This window comes from Haemaphysalis longicornis, unplaced genomic scaffold (genome assembly GCF_048455015.1).
Source record: "Haemaphysalis longicornis isolate Haplotype H1 unplaced genomic scaffold, Haemaphysalis longicornis Haplotype H1 scaffold_5, whole genome shotgun sequence".
Taxonomy (NCBI): Eukaryota; Metazoa; Arthropoda; class Arachnida; order Ixodida; family Ixodidae; genus Haemaphysalis; species Haemaphysalis longicornis.
The window spans coordinates 91738764-91756973 of NW_027526385.1; the positions used below are offsets into that span (position 1 = coordinate 91738764).

General features: G+C 45.5%; 1 protein-coding gene and 1 long non-coding RNA gene across 2 annotated transcripts in view; one reads left to right on the top strand and one right to left on the bottom strand.

Annotated features, from left to right (window-relative positions):
• The window catches only part of LOC144138573 (uncharacterized), a 43437-nt gene that overhangs the window by 11674 nt on the left and 13553 nt on the right, over nt 1-18210 (top strand). The window contains exon 2 of the mRNA XM_077670924.1: nt 1885-1925. The gene's annotated coding sequence lies outside the window, so the exon portion shown is untranslated. The remainder of the gene's footprint in view (nt 1-1884; nt 1926-18210) is intronic.
• Nucleotides 13920-16751, bottom strand: LOC144138572 (uncharacterized). The gene is made up of 2 exons (XR_013315903.1): nt 15776-16751; nt 13920-14051 (listed from the first exon to the last, which is right to left on the bottom strand). It is a non-coding gene; the product is annotated as an uncharacterized LOC144138572 (long non-coding RNA).

Here is an 18210-nt window from a genome sequence, read left to right on the forward strand (position 1 = left end):
CACACAACTCCGTGTGAGCAGTTTGCGTGCTGGACGCTTCAGGCTTCTCAACTATCAGGGCAAACTATATCGGCCGCGCGAATTGGCGATGAATGTCGAGGTTATGAACGAAATAAAAAAAAGAGAAGTGTTGCGTTCTAATTGCCATGATCTTATCATACTTTCTGTGTAGTTGGAAGTTCGGTTAGTTCGAAATTTTTTCCGCTCACCGTGGACATTTCATTAACGGGAGTCGACTGTGTTCCGAAAATGCTATCCAACTCTCATTTGTAATTCATTTCGTAACATCACTTTTATTAGTATTTTAAGAGGCTCACTGCATAATCATCTCCGCCGAACTGAGGGACAATCATTTTGGCGGAGCTGCCGTATCTTGATAGCAAGTTTGCCCAGCACAACCAAGGGTGTTTGTTTTGGCTTCCAGAGTTTTTTAAAGCGAAGCTTCCAAAACGTTAAAATATTCCAGCTAATATCTAACCCAAGAACATACGTTTTTTTTTTGCCTAAAATAACGCAGAAATACGATAAAGGACATCCGTAATAAGCAGGTTCAATTTGCGTGCTTGCACCTCCAATGTTTACAACGCGCGTGAATTCGCTGCCTGAAACGCTCGCCCGAATTCGTTTTTGTACCACAACCGGCCTGTACCGAACCACCCTGTACCGAAATGTCGTGTAGCGAAACGCCCGTGTACCAAAACGCCTGTGTACCGAAACGTCAGTGTACCGAAAACACCGTACCGAAACGCCCTGTACCGAAAAGACCTAGGCCCATTTTTCCTCTTTTTAGATACTCTTCGACTAATAGGTGACCGGTAAAAAGCGCAAATGCTCACGGGTACATTGTCTGCTCCCGCGGAGCCCCGCCACTTCCGGTTCGAAAGCTCTCCTGGCCTCCCGTAGGCCGGCGGCTTTCACACGCGCGTGTGCTTGTTGTTTATCTGTTTCCACCGAAAAAAAAAAAACGCTTATGCATCGCACGCGCAATCTATAACAACGATGAATCCTCCTAGGGGCTCCTCTGAAAGGTAAGCACACTGTAACAAATAAACAACACGCATACACGCGCGTGAAAGCCGCCGGCGTACGGGAGGCCAGGCGATACCTCGAACCGGAAGTGGAGGGAGCTGACGACGTGCCCATGAGCCTTTGCGCTTTTTACCGGTCACCTATTATCTTCATTTACGCTAATAGAAGTGAATGCGTTACTATACCAATTGTACATCTTAGTGGAAATGGTGGGTCATAAGCGATTGCGGTGGCAGAAATATTTGGCATACAATGCATGTTCATTGACATGCTTATTACTAAACCTCCAGAATAATCGTCTGTTTCGCGCCTGGTGTCTACTTAATTATAATCTTTAATGCAAGCGGCAAACTTTGTATGTTGGAGCATTCTCGAATTAAAACAATGGACTATAAAACAGAGTACAGAGGGCTCTGCGTCAAATTATTCGTCTGATTGATGGTACGGTTTAACGCGCCAACGCAACGCAGGCGACAAAATGTTCCGTAGTGGAGGGCTCCACCTGGACATCTTTAACGTGCGCCGAAATCTCGTACACACATGAGTTTATGGTTTTTGCCTCCATCAGAAAAGCGGCCACCGTGGCCGGGAATTGAACTTGCGTCCTCGTGCTCAGCAGCACAACGCCTTAGCCACTGAGCCACCGCGACGGGTGCAAATTATTCTTCTGTCGTTCGTCTTAAAGCGCAGTTTTGCTATCATTGGTGCAACTTTCATGCAGAATAATTTAAACACCTAAAACAGTCCGGGCTACAAATGCCTATTCCTTGTTAACACCTAAGACAGGCCGGGCTACAAATGTCTATTTACTGTTAAAAAAAAAACAAGAATGATAAGCGGCGAATCTTTTTGCAGTGCCACGGCTCTACCTCTGTCTACATGGGTGCAAGAATACGGTGAGTGTCGCCGTCAATTTCCACTCAATGTCTTGCATGTCGCGTTTTTTATGCTTCTGCAGGCCTCTAATCTTTTCCCTGTGCTCTGTCTGATGCAACTCTGTGAAATTGTCGATGTACGAGGTTAGCACATATACGGCATTCCAAGAGATTGTATCGATGGAAACCGAGTCAAAGCACAATGTCTGAACCCCCAGTCTATTCCGTAGCGTGCGTCCTGGCGCCCCCTGCGCGCTACGCTGGTGTTGCGATGCACGAACACAGGACATTTTAGATACAAATAATAAATCCGAAGTCCCCTAAGAGGTTAACACGTAGACATCGTGAACTTGGAGATTGCAAGATCCCGCTTTCTCGAAGAGAAATTAAACCGAACAGGCTGTGAGAGAATCAAGACTATTTCTGGGTCTATATTTTCTTATAGCTACCAGACACTTTCCGGAACGTTAGAAAAAAGCGAATGAGACACTCGATGTAGGTGCGCTATGCGGATGCTTCAGAAGTGCTTTGGATGTGGCTGGGCTCAGGACAACCCATGATGATGATGATGATGATGATGATGATGATGGTCGTGGCGGTCGTGGAGATTCTAAAACAAGGGTTTGTTTTCTTTGCTGTGTCTGAAATGGATAGTTCTCACAGAGGTCGCCCCTGCCCTTTGCAACTTACTCTTGAATCAAGCCCAATGTATTAACAGTTGCAGTGGCACTCGAACTGCACTTTTAATTCGCCTTGGCGCGTTATCCTAAGTATGCAGACGTCCTACCGGCAATCTTTTTGCAATAGTCCGTTTTACGATACGCGGCGCCAGTTAAAAAACAATCCGTAGGTTGGTGCGTTACGTCCGACCTGGCACAGCGTTGGTGAACTACAGCTGAAACCAAAACTTTCTGTCTGCTTCTGCGTTGGTCGAGGGGTCTGGAACGTGTTGCTCGCATGCGTTCCCCGCTGTGGTGGTGATGGTTCCAGTCCTTACGGTTGCATATACGAACGCACATAAAGAAAGGACGAGAATTAACAAAAAAAACTTTCCGTTTTCAGCGGTATATGGAAACTCCGGCTTCGGTAACACGGTAAACAGTAGAGAGTTATAGCAGATCGGAAAAACGGTTCCGGTACGGTAACGTCTACCGTCTGGATGCCACCGCGCATGCGTAGAACCTTACCGTATACCGGAGCGACTTGGCCGCACGGTACCGAGACGGCCCGTCGTTCGAAAGCGGGCGGCCGCTTTGGAAGAGTTTGGGAGACGTACGATTGGCTCACGCCTAGTCGAACGGATTGTAAATATGAGATCGCTTAAGAAAAATGAGGTTGCAACAAGTTAAATCCGCGCGATTCTGACAGCTGAAGCAGCAAGCGAAACACGGTCCCGGCCGCGCTATTACGTTTCGTCTACTTTCCAACGGGGGCGTGGCCTTCGGGGCCGCTGACGCCTCTGACGTCGACGGCGCGCCGCCGTCACATCCGCTGCACGCTTTGCAGTGGCAGTAGCAGCAACGGAGCTGCTCCAAATAAATTTGACGATTTACCTGTAGAACTTCTAAACTGTAAACGGAAACACATGCGCTTTTGAGAGGATTACGGTAAGCGCCGAAAAATTTTCGAATCCACGCCCGCATCCATTGCGAAGTCACGCTCTAGTCTAGCCGATCCGCTGAGCGAAGAAAAATGTCGCGCACTGTGTGCGATTAACAAGCTGTGCTACGCTGTAGCTGCTGCGCCGTAAAGTTTCGCGGAGCTGTGCTACCACATAACCCCTCGCTGGGTTAGGTGGGTGGTGGCGACTATGATGAAAGTGCGCCGTGTGCTTCATAAGCCGTTGTATTGTGAGGTGCTGAGAAACCGTGCGAGATTCCCAGCCAACTTTCCGAACATGCGATCGTCCATTTCATCGTCAAAGGATTTACTGCGTGACTTGATGTGTTCGCTTCTTTTTTGCTTTTTATTTACGCATCACGGTGTGCTCGACGCCTGAGCGAGCATGTTTCGTATGCCCAAACGCATCGCCGCTTACCTTATGGTTTTCCTACCGACCAAGGCGGAGTGGCACTGTGTTGGTGTATCCGCTCTGCAAGCATGTGCTTTTGTTTCCCTTTTAAATTGCGTGAAGTTTCTAATAACAATGTATTAGTAGCTTTTTGCGAAACTGCGGCTTGCGTTAACATGCGTGCTACGAGGCTTTCGGCTGCGGTGGCATGCCTGCGGTGGGAACCGCTGTGTCGTTCCAGTTTCTGGTGCTTCAGGCATGTAATTTGACTGCTGGTAAGCTGCCTGCTTTCTGTCCGGGAATTGGAATGTAGTGTGCCAGCTCTGTCAAGCAACTGTTGGTGGGTGAGCCTCTTACCGGCAGTTGTGGAAAGCCAAATATCGTGCTGTGCTTCGTAACTCCTGAAAAAGTGGTGCGCAGCATTGTTATCTTTTGTGAACGCTTCTTTTTTTTTTTGTGGGATAGAGGCATTCAGTGGGCAGGTGCCGTGCGTGACGTTGACTGTTCTAGATGACGAACAGCTGTATTGCTTTCATTGCCGATGTGCTTCAAGCTGTACCCAAAAGGTCGACATGTCAGCAGTGGACCTGTATTGTCTAATATTAATCGGCGCTTCCTGTATGTAGGCCAACCCACTAAGTTTCTCTGTATTTGTCTCATGCGTTAGCAAACAAATACCAATTGAGCTATTTAAATCCAGCCCTGTAAAACCGGCTTCACTAAGCACAAACGCATTGCTAGAAAGACATCTAATAAGGGGAAATATAAGCAGTGTGACAACAAAATGTGGGGGTTCCAAAGCCTTTTTTAAATGCCCAATTAGTGCATTACGTCACGCTTTTTATTCCTATCGGGTCTGAAGGTACGAGTCTATCATAATTACGCATGTTAATTTGCCTGATTATGTGTTTACATAGCATGTATTACGTACTGCCCTTTTTTTCATTAAGGGCCGACTTGCCAAAGAATGCTGACACATTAACACTGTTACACTTCTCGTCATTGAATTTTTTAGTGAAAAGAACTGCTGAAATGACCCCTTAAATGCTGCTCATCCGATACCGTTTTCACATCAGTTCTTACAGTGTCCACCATGTGCCCCTAGCATACAGCCAAAGACTTGTTGAGGCATGCACAAAAAATTTTGATGCATATCAAATAATTGGGTACCACTGCATAGTTACAGGTGCCGTCAGAAGTAATTGGAGCACGGGAGCTGTGGCCGAACCGCATCGGAGCGCCGTGTAGCTGCACCGGCGGTAAACGAAAGGAGCAGAACACGCATGCGCGCCTGCCGACGGTGAGAGCCCATCTATACTTCTCAACCCATTTCTTTTAACGCGGCTTCGAGTGAATTATTCGCAGCATACTGGTCTCGGCGATGGCGCTGATAGCAGAGGTGGTATCTGGCAGCGTCGCTCACACACTTTCAGCGCCCGCGAGTTGCTGGAGAAGCGTCGTAATCGCTAGGGTCTGAAATGACAATTTTTCTTTTCTAATATGTTTAGGTGGGTATGCTATCAGCGCCATCGCTGAGACCAGTATGCTGCGAATAATTTGCTCGAAGCCGCGTTAAAAAAAGTGGGTTGAGAAGTATAGATGGGCTATCACCGTCGGCAGGCGCACATGCGTGTTCTGCTCCTTTCGTTTACCGCCGGTGCACCTACACGGCGCTCCGATGCGGTTCGGCCACAGCTCCCGTGCTCCAATTACTTTTGACTGCACCTGTACATGTTCTCTGAGCATGCCTAGACTGGAGCTCTCCATTGCAAAGTACTGGTTTGGTGCATAAGGGTGTGAATTTTGTGAAGCAACCAGTCTCGCAAAAACAACTTTATTTTATGTTAGCTGAAAGTGATTAGCTTTGTGCCTGATAGCCCTTGGACTGCAGTTCTCTGAATACTTAAAATCTATCCAATTGTACACCCACCCAATTTTTTACCAATAGCACCGGAGCGTCGACCGTTCGGTCGATCAGCGCCTCGTGATGGAGTGATACGGCAAACTCGGCGAGGGTAGCCGCATGCGCACTAAGCAAAGGCCGCTGCTGCCGTTGTCTGCTAGGCTGTTCCGAGAGGAGACGGCCGCCCCCGATTTTTGTTATTAGCTAATCACACTGCCTGCCATACTCGAAATTTTTCTTCAAGACCGGGCACGTGGCGCCAACTGAAAACAGAGTAGTCAGCGTTGCTGAACGAACCTTGCGCTGAACGAACTTTGCGTTTGGCAACGCTGATTACTCTGGTGGCCTCTGATGTCTCTGACGTCGAGGCCACACAGCCGTCACATCCGCTGCACGCTGTGCAGTGGCAGTAGCAGCAGCGGAGCTGTCCCAAATACATTTTGAAATTCGCCTGCAGAGCTTCTAAACTGTTCATCGGGAATATATGTGCTTTTGCGATGATTTTAAATGCAGAGCATTTCAGTAACTCACGATGTCACCCGCGTTGGCGTCCGTAGTCCGCGCGCTCACTGCGCATGCGCGTCGAGTCGAGGCGATAGCGAACTCTCTCGCGTGGGGCATTGGATCGGATTCGAACACACTCTCGCGAGGGGCATTGGATTGGATTCGATTGGATTGGCTTGGATTAGATTGGCTTGGCTTGGCTTGGATTTGATTGGATTGGATTTGGATTGGATTGGATTAAAGTGGATTGTGTTGGATTGTGTTGCGTCATAGCCGCGGCACGTTGCGTCATAGCCGCGGCAGACACGCTGGGGATGGCGCATGTGCTGTACTCTCTCTTCCGCGGTTTCCTCTCCTCCTAGCGCGGCGCATATAACCGGTGTGCCGTTCTCCGGCGAAGCAACATCCGCGCTTGGCTCAAACACCTAGAGTCCACGCCGCTTTACAAGTACGCCAACGTCGTCGACTGGGACCGGCTTACGCAGTCCCCTCAACGTAAATAAGCGGCGGAGCGAGCGTTCGGAATTCAGGCAAGGGCGTCCATGCTTGGCTTTCGCTTGACGTGACGCTTTGCTTGACTCGAGTAGATGCGACGCATTTACTCGAGTTTCCCCCGTGGGAAGATGCGGGCGGCTTTTTGTTAAGCACCGAAAAATTTTTGAATCCACGCTAGCATCCATTGTGCAATCACGCTATAGCCGATTCAAAATGCTGTGTGCCAGCTGGTGACAGCTGCCATGGTGTGTGCCAGCTGTGCAACAAATCCTCCCGGTTCTGTGCGTGCAACCCCAGAACCGCCCGCTGGGTTGGGTGGGTGGTGGTGACTTCAAAAAATTGCGCATTGTGCTTCAGAATACTTACCATTGTCCGATGCTGAAGGATGGTGTGAGATCCCCAGCCAAACTTTTTGAAGCCTGCGATTACACGTATCACTGCCAGGGAATTTTCTACGTGACGTGATGTCTTTTTTTTTATTATTATTATTTACGCATTAAGATGAGTGAACATGTTTCGTATGTCCAAACGCATTGCCGTTTATCTTGGGTTTTGTAGTGATCAAGGCGGAGGGGAACTACATGTTCTTGTATGCGCGCTGAAAGATTGAAACCAGGATTTTCATCTCGGGCTAAGCAAGCGTACTAGATTTACACTGGTTGAACAACTCATGTCAAGATTAACAAACAGTCTGCAGTTTCGCCGTTATGTTAGTGTGAATTTGTTTATGCCTGCTGTACTCACTCAGCTTGCGCAATGCCAGCGATTATGGCGAGACAATTGCACGGGCTCGACGGGTTGAATGGGTAACCGAAGTTCGTTAGCGCGAGTAATAAAAAAAATGCATTCAAGTGCTGCCCTCTGAAATCTTTCAAGTAGTAATAGAAAGGCGAGTACACCTTTGGACAAATTGGTACTGTTGCTTAGTTTCTCGAAAGTTTCTCTCTTCAGAAGAGAAGTTCAGTCATTGTTTTTTATGTTGCATGTAAAATTTTTAAACTCCACTGGTTTTACTAACCAGCACTGTTACATTGTTCTGTTTATATCCAAAGAATGTGCTTGAATACAAGCAATTTTTTGCACATAATTCCCTTCATTTCTTTTCAATTTCGTAGCCATTAGAGCGTGGACAAGAGTGACTAGTAAACAATAATTGTGTGGCACTGCATTTCAAGCAGCAATACAATACTCCAGCTGTAGAGCTCTCCACAAAATTCATGGCTGCACTGGCTCCTGCTAGCACAAAAACTTGTGTCCTCCAAACCTCCTCTCTGATGGGTTCCATACAGTTCTTTCTCGTAGCTTGTAGTTGTGCAACGCTTAGTGATCACGGAGCTGGTGCAGTGAGGTTATTTGGATGACCAAACATTTTTTTAGTGCATCTGTATATTTATGCAGTGAAAGTGCAGTGCTTTTCTTTTTTGATGCTCGGTGAAATGTAATGCCAATGGAGTTTGCAAACGTAAATGCATTTACAAACATAAATGCTGTGAACATCCTTCTCTCTGCAAATACAATTAAGGTGCTTTGAAGTACACAGTTCACAAGAATTTTTTAATGTACCATAAATATGAAGCAGCGATATTCGAAACCAGTTGCAACAAAGTGTAACTTATTGCTCTCAATTTCATGTCCCATTTTCTGCTAAATGATGACAATCACCAGAGCCATTGTGTACAGCATTTCTTACCTGCTGTATACAGATGGTTTGCCTTTGCTCTATTTTCTCTGTTGAAGAACTTGCAGGGTGTGAAATGCTTGCAGTATATTCCGTGCCAAATATTACCACAATAAAAGACTAGTAATGCTTATAGCCATGCATCCGTGGAATAACTGATTGGAACGTACCATTTTTGTGGAAGTGAAAGCCGACACATGCACTCACAATGGCTGTGTACAAGTGCCTTGACTTTATGGGTGCCCTAAATCATAACGACCAAGTATAGTACATGAAACATCTTTCGCTCAACTGTAGTGTACTACAACCAGCAAATAGGCAACTAAGTTAGGCATCAGCTTTGCCTTTAACTGTGATCGTTCACACAGTTTCTGTAAAAGGGGCCAAACCTGCTTAAGTTTTACCAAGAACTACATGGCATTTCATACACATTCTGCTGCATCATGCAAGATGGGAGGGAATGAAGCAAGTGCTGCACGATTTTTTTAATTCCCTGCAAACAAAGCGTCATCGGTCGCAAAGCAGAATTAAAACTTCAGTTCCAACAGTTCAAGTAAAATATTTAGCTTTTAATGTCCCTCTAAAGAAAGTTGACAGGCAAAATTCAGCCTTGTGGTAAATTTTTTATCGGTGACGTTGCTTTGGTTACAAAAATGAAAATGAAAAGCTCTAAGCAAGATCAAACATTTGACACTTGCCAAGCAAACTTTTCAGAAGTGAAACGAAAATTTAGGTGCAACAATAGGCACTAAAAACTGAAAGCCAGCCTTTAATAGGCACAGCCAAGCCAATTTTACATGTAGTCTGTCGTGTCAAATTGAGCATCTGTCTAAAAGTAATGCCATTGAAAGAGTGCAGTGTAGGTTCATTTTCCCTGTTCAAATGCATTGGTTGCAATTTTTTGCAGCATCAAATCTACCTTTTGCTTTGCGACGGGAAGGTTGCACATAACTCGATATTTTTACGTCATGTTTGGCTCTGAATTTGAGACTGTCACCAGTTCTTGACGCTGCTTTTCTAGTACATCCCATCTGGAAAAACACGCAAGTGCACATATACTCAACATCAATCAACAATAGCCTATTTAGGTCCACTGCAGGGGGAAGGCCTCTCCCATTAACCTCCAACAGTCCTGAGCCACCCCAGTCCGTTCTTTGCACCCAGATTTTTTTACTTCTCCTCTCCATCGAGTTACCTTGGTAATACTGGTTGTCATTTCATCTTATTACACGGCCAGCCCAAGTCGACTTTTTCTTAGGTAACTTTAACTATACATACTATCCTACACGCGAATTTGTTTCCCCATCCAAAGCCGCTCTTTTCCTGACCCTAAGCATTACTCCCAACGTTCTTCATTTCATGGCATATTGAGGCAACATTAGTTTTCTTTCTGGTTCTTAAAGCAAGCCGCCGTTTCTGCCCCATATCTTGTCACCGGCAGGACGCATTAGTGGTACTATGCACACTGCTTATGTAAATATTCTTCCACATGGCCCACCGACACAAGTGAGCGCATACATTTTGATGTTCCTGCATGACATCTTTCAGTTTTTGTACATTCTTTTCATTATGCATTGAAGCGTGATAGCATGTCTTTGGAAGTGAGAGTCCTTTTCTTTTTTGTTATCTCCTTGACTTCCTTTCTTTATTAAAAAAAATTAGATAAACCACTTCTTTCAAATGCTTTAAGCCAAACTCATGTACAAGAAGTGGTGCTGTCCTGCAGGCCTTGAGGATGTTGGCAGACACTGAAATTAACTATTAAACCATAGAAAAGTAGAAGTAAAAAAAAGCTGTCTTCAGCCTAGCTAAGAACTGAGTGTCACACAATTAGAATGCTAGCCTTGGTTTTTGATCATCGGCAATGCATCCTGTCAAGGCAAACCAGAATATTGCTGAATGACAGCTATATATTTTGCATGTATTTACCAACTCGATTAAATATGTAGACCCATGCCATATTGAGAAACAGTGTGTTATGGCTAAAGTTACTTATAAATATACATGCGCTTTAGTTTGTCGGGCTTTGTTGTATGGCTTGTTTGTTTCAGAAGAAGCTGACTTTAAAACACATGCCATGCAAAAAATTTAGCCGGATGTATTTGATGTAACCCAATATGAAAAGTTAAAATTATGTCCGATGTAACCTTATTCATATGCTTCAAGTTACGTCTGATGTAACCTGACATTTACAGTAAAGAATTACTCCCATCTGACAGAACCAGAAATTGAATCCATTCGTTCAGTCGTATGCACCACAAATTGATAAAAATTTTGTTTCTTGAACAATGGTGCATTGAAATTCTTTCTCCCAAAATGTTCACAAGATGCAAATCCTCTGAAAACTTTGAAGGACAGCTAGATTTGTTTTTTATGAGGACGTACGTGTATTGTTCACCTTTTACCCCTGCTGCAACCTGCAAGGGCCAGCAGTGTTGTAAACAAATGTATAAATAAGTAAATGTAAATGGAAGTTACGTTCAATTAAAGGTCAAGTAAGAAAATTTACGTCTGACGGAACCAAACTACAGTGACGCTTTATGTAATCTATGCAACTTTATTCGAAAACAACACTGTTGCCGCATACGACAAACCCACGCGACCTGATTGTGGGGTTTAACGAGCCAACGCTACACAGGCGATGAGGCACACCGCAGTGGAAGGCTCTGGATTAATTTTGACCACCTGGGGATCTTTAACGCACACTAAAATCTCGAACACAGGCATTTTTGCATTTTGCCTCCATTAGAAAAGCCGCTGCCGCGGCCAGGAATCAAACCCACGTCCTTGGGCTCAGCTGCACAACGCCTTAGCCACCCACTGCGATGTAGTGTTTGCTTAAAATGTCAGAAGCACGCTTGTCATCATCGTAAAGTACGTGTGAAGAAACCTTCAGGGCTGCCAGACCACGCACGTGACACTGCACGTAGTCCAGCATTCGCTGGAGCCCGCCAACATTATTCGATGACACCACTGAAGGGAGCGATCGAAGCTGTACCAGATGTTCCTGTACAATCCGGCGTGTCACCAAAGTGTCGCAATAGAATTTCCACGGCGTCTGGGTAACATCGGTTGCAGTCTGGCAATGGATGCAGCAGCGACCAAAGGTAATGAAACTTCTGCCTACTGTTCAGGCTGGGATTTTTGTGGATGGCTGCCTTAAAGGAGCCATGAAGAGAAAACACAAGTTTGGTTCATTCAAACGATTGCCTCGTTAGAATCATACTGACACCACTTTACATAAACTTCGCTCAAAAAGCTATGTAATTAGGAAAAAAGAGAATGGCCATGCGACTCGCTAGCTCATTTTCCACAACAGAACCTATGATGTCATACCAGCCAGCTCTGGGATTGCTGGAGGCCGGCAAAAGCAAACGCAAATTAGGCAGAGCTTATAAGCTTGGTGAACGAGCTATTTGCGCTTAATTTTAGTGCACATTCTTTTTAAAGTAGTAATAATGGGCGGACAAACAGTGGAAGTTATGAAAGCACACAGAAGTACCGATGCGTACTGCTGTTGGTACTGTGCGCACTATGCTTGGTGTAGCTGCACAGGACTGCGAGGCTTGACGACACTGGCCGATTGACGCAAGCAACGGTGTCTTATGCGACCATATCTGTCAAGCGAGCACTATGTTTCACAAAACGATTCTTTTCTCCCTGAACAAAAACAAGCCCGGTTTAAATGCGGTCAAAAACAAACCAAAGGCAGAAAATGGCTTGCAACTGTATGATGGTGCCATCTAGGTTCAATAACCGGTAAACAAGGCTTCCCAATCGGCTGCAGAGACGTCGGCTCCTGTGATGTCATGGCAGACCACGAAAACGCACAATTTAGTGGGAAAATCAAAATTTTAACTTAATTTCTCAATGAATAAAGCATCGTTCACATCCGGACAAGCGCTGGGGCACGATAAAACACGAAATCTTTCGAATCAAATAAACTTGTATTTGTCTTCATCACCAGCCTGTCTACGCCCACTGCAGGGCAAAGGCCTCTCTCATTATTCTCCAATTCCCCTGGTCCTGTGCCAACTGTGACCAATTTATCTCTGCAAACTTCTTGATCTCATCTGCCCATCTAACTTTGTCTTCGTATTTGTCTTCATGGCTCCTTTAAACTGCGTCCAAAAGCTGAGCCACTGGCACAACTCCCCACTAAATGTTTGGAGCTGCAGCATTGGGAGCTTCATGGAGCTTCCATGGAGATGACACTCGTCACTCTGAGAATACACTACAGAAGGTGCTGGGGCTGTCGATCCCGGCAGCCGTTGACCATTCCATAGCGATCTCTTGTTGTTGTAATATGTATTTATTAATCATTAATCCTAATTACACTCCGTTCTCTTCTTAGCCCTTTAGCTAGCCCAGCATGCCTTCGGTGGCGTCATCGTACCTCATAATTACAGCAGACTCTCGATAGACGGAACCGAAAAAAATTAGTTCCGTTTAACAGGAGTTCCATTTACTGAGATAGATGTGTAAAAGTGCACATTTGTGTACGTACGCACTCTTCATACCACTTCATGGAACTCTAAGCACTAGGAGGTGAATGTAGCTGATAGTTTTTTAGAAAGCAAGAAAACTAAAAAAAGGTTTAGGCACAGCATTTACAAAGTTGATTTGGCAACAATTAGTCGCTGTGCACTACAAAATGCATCAATTATCTTTGAGTCCTTGAAACTGCGTCGTCACGGAGGTTAGAGGCCTCAACTTCGCGAGTATTACGAGCCACCGAATGTTGAATACGGCAACGCGGTAATGAAGCGCGAATAGCACCACGATGGCACAAACAAGGCAGAAGGAGCTAAGCCCTGTAACCTGACCGCCTTGAATCGAGACCAAACGACTGGAACAAGAACTGCGATGTTGCATTCGTTGCGCTAATACGGCTGACCACTAATGAGATGAGGCTTACGAGACCAATGAGGTAAAAAAAACATGGAAGAAAAACAAACAAAAACAAAACAGCCGGAAGCGTAGAAAGCCGATTCTCATCCCGATGGGTTTCATAAGAAGTTCCATTTCTAGTTCCGTTTACACGGTGGCGCGGAAATTTTAGTTCTGATTACTGAGAGTTTTTTTGCGTTATCTGAATACATTACAGGCGACTGTTCCGTTTAAGCGGCAATTCCGTTTAAGCGATTTCCGTTTATCGAGATTCTACTGTATGTCGAACTCGTCGTCAGGTAAACATTTTTTACCTCGGCATTCAGCTTGCTCAACTCATTGTTGTTGGACTGCAGCCACTCTATGAGTGAGCCTGAACTTTCCACATCAGGAGTATCCAACACCGTCTTTGCTTCATTTAAAAGCCTTGTGTTTTGTTGCTGACGAGCTGTTCTTTACTTTCAGCTAAAGCATTCTTCTTTCCGGATTATAACAATGCCTTCTCCACATTGTGGTCACCAACGTTGGTCTTACCGACTGGACACGATAGGCCGGTTCAGTATCCCCCGACTTCTTCCTTCTCGGCTTTCCAGGCACCATCCTCGACTTCCTTGTTCAGACTAAGGCTGCCCCCTTGGTCCGTCCTTCTCTTCATCTGGGTTATCTCTGCGTATCCGACAACTTAAAATGCAACAAGCGGCATGCCTGAAAGAATCCTCAGTACCACATAGATTCATAACTTGGTCCGAGCTGACACCCCGGTATAACTAACGTTTTTGCGGTAGGTTTGAAGGCAATAGCTTGGAATCATAGGTTCATAAGCTAAGAACAAGCTATGTGCAATATGGTGAGAATAATGTGCCCAGGAAATCTGTGTTTAATAACCACATTTGCCGCCTTACACATCACAGGCAGTGCAAACAAACATTAAAAATGGAAACTGAACGTCCTAAAATATTAGAAATAATTGGTGGCAGGACAAGTCCAGCTAAACAAAATCAATAAGTGACACAAAACAAACAGGTGCCTAAGATGTACTATCGGAGAGTAACACATGACAAACAGCTGCCAACAATGTACACCCGTCCAATTTTTTACCAATATCACCGGAGCATCGACCGTTCGGTCGATCAGCGCCTCGTGATGGAGTGATACGGCGAAAGTGGCCGCATGCGCACTAAGCAAAGGTCGCTGCTGCCGTCATTTTTGCTAGGCTGTTCCAAGAGCAGACAGCTGCTCCATTTTTTGTTATTCGCTTATCACACTGCCTGCCATACTCGAAATTTTTCTTCAAGACCGGGCACGTGGCGCCAACAGAAACCAGAGTAATCAGCGATCAGAGTAATCAGAAACCAGACTTTCAGCTAACATAAAATAAAGTTGTTTTTGCGAGACTGGTTGCTTCACAAAATTCACACCCTTATGCACCAAACCAGTCCTTTGCAATGGAGAGCTCCAGTCTAGGCATGCTCAGAGAACATGTAACTATGCTGTGGTACCCAATTATTTGATATGCATCAAAATTTTTTGTGCATGCCTCAACAAGTCTTTGGCTGTATGCTAGGGGCACATGGTGGACACTGTAAGAACTGATGTGAAAACGGTATCGGATGAGCAGCATTTAAGGGGTCATTTCAGCAGTTCTTTTCACTAAAAAATTCAATGACGAGAAGTGTAACAGTGTTAATGTGTCAGCATTCTTTGGCAAGTCGGCCCTTAATGAAAAAAAGGGCAGTACGTAATACATGCTATGTAAACACATAATCAGGCAAATTAACATGCGTAATTATGATAGACTCGTACCTTCAGACCCGATAGGAATAAAAAGCGTGACGTAATGCACTAATTGGGCATTTAAAAAAGGCTTTGGAACCCCCACATTTTGTTGTCACACTGCTTATATTTCCCCTTATTAGATGTCTTTCTAGCAATGCGTTTGTGCTTAGTGAAGCCGGTTTTACAGGGCTGGATTTAAATAGCTCAATTGGTATTTGTTTGCTAACGCATGAGACAAATACAGAGAAACTTAGTGGGTTGGCCTACATACAGGAAGCGCCGATTAATATTAGACAATACAGGTCCACTGCTGACATGTCGACCTTTTGGGTACAGCTTGAAGCACATCGGCAATGAAAGCAATACAGCTGTTCGTCATCTAGAACAGTCAACGTCACGCACGGCACCTGCCCACTGAATGCCTCTATCCCACACAAAAAAAAAGAAGCGTTCACAAAAGATAACAATGCTGCGCACCACTTTTTCAGGAGTTACGAAGCACAGCACGATATTTGGCTTTCCACAACTGCCGGTAAGAGGCTCACCCACCAACAGTTGCTTGACAGAGCTGGCACACTACATTCCAATTCCCGGACAGAAAGCAGGCAGCTTACCAGCAGTCAAATTACATGCCTGAAGCACCAGAAACTGGAACGACACAGCGGTTCCCACCGCAGGCATGCCACCGCAGCCGAACGCCTCGTAGCACGCATGTTAACGCAAGCCGCAGTTTCGCAAAAAGCTACTAATACATTGTTATTAGAAACTTCACGCAATTTAAAAGGGAAACAAAAGCATATTCAAAACTGGACAATTGTGCAATATATTTGAATTAAACAAGTGTGCTTGCTACAATACGAAAAAGAGCGGCGCCGGCGTCGGCATTATCTTTTAATTTAGGAAGTACTACACGCTATTTTTCGTCTTAAAGGCATTGTTAAAGGCATTATTCAACGTATTCAACTAGTGGGAACCTTGTACGCTTGATTAGCCTGAGATGATAAGCTTTGTTTGATGCCTGCAGAGAGGATACACGAACACAGTGCCACTCCGCCTTGGTCGGTAGGAAAACCATAAGGTAAGCGGCGATGCGTTTGGGCATACGAAACATGCTCGCTCAGGCGTCGAGCACACCGTGATGCGTAAATAAAAAGCAAAAAAGAAGCGAACACATCAAGTCACGCAGTAAATCCTTTGACGATGAAATGGACGATCGCATGTTCGGAAAGTTGGCTGGGAATCTCGCACGGTTTCTCAGCATCTCACAATACAACGGCTTATGAAGCACACGGCACACTTTCATCACAGTCCACCACCCACCCAACCCAGCGAGGGGTTATGTGGTAGCACAGCTGGCACAGCTCAGCGAAACTTTACGGCGCAGCAGCTACAGCATACACAGTGCACGACATTTTTCTTCACTCAGCGGATCGGCTAGACTAGAGCGTGACTTCGCAATGGATGCGGGCGTGGATTCGAAAATTTTTCGGTGCCTAACGTAATCATCTCAAAAGCGCATATGTTCTCGTTTACAGTTTAGGAGTTCTACAGGTAAATCGTCAAATTTATTTGGGGCAGATGCTGCCACTGCAAAGCGTGCAGCGGATGTGACGGCGGCGCGCCGTCGACGTCAGAGATGTCAGCGGCCCCGAGGGCCACGCCCCCGTTGGAAAGTAGACGAAACGTAATAGCGCGTCCCGGCTCAACTGCCGTGGCTTGTGTAGTCGAGCGACGCATGTCCGATAGCTTCTTTTAGGTTAAATAAAGGCGATACTGCTACATAACTTGTATTGACAGCAACATGGGGCCCGTCTACAAATCGACGAGTGAGGAACAGGCGGTGTCAGTGCGAGGGACTCTCAAATACAACGAAAAACGAGAAACAGCCAGCCGTATGTACTGAGAGTCCCAATAAAAAAAAAAGTATGTACTGAGAGCCCAGCTTGACCTGCTGGCGCCATCTATTGAAATGTCGTAGAGGTAAAATGCCCGCTTCGTGTTCACGCAGTCGCAGTTCGAATCTCCGTAGGGGCGTTGGATGTTTTTTTTTTTTTTCTAATACTGTTTTTAGCGCTTTTGAGAACTGAATACTAATACTTCAGCACAAGAAACGCCACAGACTCACGAGAAATTGCCATACGACGTACAACACAAGTCGCTCCCAGTCACGGTAGCATGGACGGTAGTTACGGTCTGCTATAACTCTTAAAACGAGCCTTCCCGGTACGGTCCGGCAACGGGTACCGTGTACCGTACCGGAACCGTTTTTCCGATCTGCTATAACTCTCTAGTAACGCAAACACGGTAACGATACGCTATGACTTCCTGATAAATAGGCGGGCATGCAGTACGTGGAAAAGCGAAAGCAAACTTTTAGGTAGTTATCCGTCTATAACACAGAGTTTTAGCATATCGTTACTGTGTTTGCATGACCGTTTACCGTGTTACCGGGAGCTGGAGTTTCCGTTTGCCGCTGAAAACGGTAAGACACGTTTTAGCACACCGTTTGTGGTTTGCATATTCCGGCCGCTGCGGCGCAAGTAGCGACATCTGATGAATTAGTCTCAAAAGCAAATCGCGCATTATTTTGTTGCTCATATGTACTTGCTTTCGCTTAAAACAGCTTGAATATTTCACTTTTCGGCTGAAGCGTTCACAATAATTGTAGTCGTTTTGAGAATGCTGCAGCCATCACCTGTAGAGCTTTAAAAAGAAAACGTGTCGGTCTCGCCATCTAGCGAGTTGAGTTAGAGTCAAGGTAAAATAGAATTTGCCCCCGCGCTAAATATTTAGGCAAGAAATGAGTACCGTATTTTCCCGTGTATAACTCGCGGTTTTTTTTTCTGAAATTTTTGTTGTGCGTTTCATTCACCAGTGCGACTTACGTATGGAATAAATTTTGTACGTGGCAGCCGCTTGTTGTCCGCGCTTGAAAAGGTGTGTGTGTGCGTGATGTCGGCGCACGTTAAGAGACACAACTCGATGGTTTAAAGGAATGAATTATTTGTTAGCGAGTCCGAGGAAGAAGGGTTCGATGGTTTTGCCTAAA